The sequence below is a fragment of the Austrofundulus limnaeus genome, unplaced genomic scaffold (assembly GCF_001266775.1).
Source record: "Austrofundulus limnaeus strain Quisiro unplaced genomic scaffold, Austrofundulus_limnaeus-1.0 Scaffold254, whole genome shotgun sequence".
Classification (NCBI taxonomy): domain Eukaryota; kingdom Metazoa; phylum Chordata; class Actinopteri; order Cyprinodontiformes; family Rivulidae; genus Austrofundulus; species Austrofundulus limnaeus.
The window spans coordinates 534,136-536,185 of NW_013952656.1; positions in this window are offsets into that span (position 1 = coordinate 534,136).

Below are 2,050 nucleotides of genomic sequence, written 5' to 3' on the forward strand. Positions count from 1 at the left end.
GCATTTAATCATAAATTTAAAGTTTACGTTGATATAAGAAACAAATTTCATGTTAAGTAAAAAAAATAAAAATTGGGGGGTGCCCCCCTGGCGGGCCACACGGGAGTCACCCATGGGCCACATTTGGCCCACGGGCCTTGTATTTGACACATGTGCTCTAACTAAACTTTACTACCAGTCCTGCAATAACCCCTTCAGTTCACTCTCAGTGACACTCAACTTATTGTCATCTCTGAATTAAAATAGCTGTACTTGAAGCATTGAGGGGGGGAATATTATTGAATATCTTCATTGACTTTTTTTGCTTGTTTGATTGGTGTTCACAGTTTAGAATAAACAGATAAGACGTTTTTTGTTCTATTCTTTTGTGTTCGACACAAGGTTATTTCTAAAAGTCAGTAAACTTCAGAACATCTTAGTCTTTGCTTTAATGACAGCTGTACTTAAGCTGCAAAGACCACAAAAGTTGTTCAGTCTTTGTAGCATACATGTGATTTACAGAGGGGCATTAAGGGTAATGCTCACATCTTTGAAGGCACTAAAAGTCCTGAACATCATAAACACGCTTTTGAGCAACAATGGTTGACAGTCACAAAATGTTTTATTTTTGCAACAGCAGCAAAAACATTTTCACTTCACTGTTGCAAGTTCACCACAGCAGTAAACATATCTTCGCCCCGACCACATACATACTTATCCATCCATCCATTATGTGCCTCTTGTTCCAAAGTCAGGTTGTGGGGGCAGCAGTTTGAACAGGGAGGTCGAAACATCTCTTTTCACAGCCTCTTACAGCTCCTCTGGAAGGCTCCATGGTGTTCTCAGGCCAGACAAGATAAATCGCTGTGTCTTTGATCTTTCTTGAGGTGTCCTATCAGTTGGTAGAGTGGTAAAAACCAGCCCCTTGTTCTTCACTTTGACTAGAATTGATCGGAACTGCGTAGAAAGGCAAGGGCCAGGCAAATCAGTTGGATGTGCCCGGAATAACGCCATAGAGGGATGGGGAATCCTCGCCAGATGTCCGAAACACCTCAACTGGCTCATCTCAATGTGAAGTCTCTCCTGGATAACTGAACTTCTCAACCTTTTGTGCGAAGACAACAAATTTTGACCGATTCATTTATCTCGTTCTTACTGTCATTATAGAGTTTGTGATCTTAGATAAGAGGACCGGAGACAAATCAGAATAGCGGATTGGACACACAATGACTGCAATACTTAAGCCACACCAATCTGTCAATCTCAAGATCCATTCTTCCCACATTCTAAAACAAAACCCCAAAATGCTTGAAATCCTCCACTTGAGGCATCACTTTAATTCTATCCAGGAAACCGTTTCTGCCTGAGGACCATGGCCACAGATTTGAAGGTGCTGACCTTCATCTCAGCTGTGAACCCTCCAATGAGAGCTGAAGATCACAGCGCAGTGACAGCAACAGGACCACATCATCTGCTAATAGTAGAAACGGAATCCTGAGACCACAGAACTGAACCCCTTCCAAGAAGTCCATAAACGTTAGAAACATTTATTTGTTTAAAGGAAATAAAAGTATACTATTGTGTCAATGGAAAAACAGAGGTATTCCACAGTTCTGTACGACAGGAAAAGTACCGATGAGATAAACAGAAACATATTTCCTTGAGGCATCACCTGAGGGCCTGGCCAGACAGCACAGACTTACCAGTTCCATTAGACTCCACATAGATCCACACGTGGGCTTCTGCTTTCTGATCCCCTCCTCAGCATCATTAAGTGTACCTCACTTTAATGTCTCCATCCTCTTTTCCTCTTTAGGATCCTTCCTTCCGCTCATCTTTAGCATCACCTGCATCTGATTGCCTTGAGCGGACATATGTGCATGACTCTGAGCGTGAGTCGAGCTCTTCAGGCTACATGTTGGAGTAATGACTTCCAGCTCAGTCTTTAGGTAATAAACACTTCCTAGAAAAGGCCTGATGATGACTTTTAGAGGTGCAGTGGATTTCTGCAACCTCTTTCCCCTGATTCCTGAAAAAGAACAAACTGAACTTTACTGTTAACATATATATA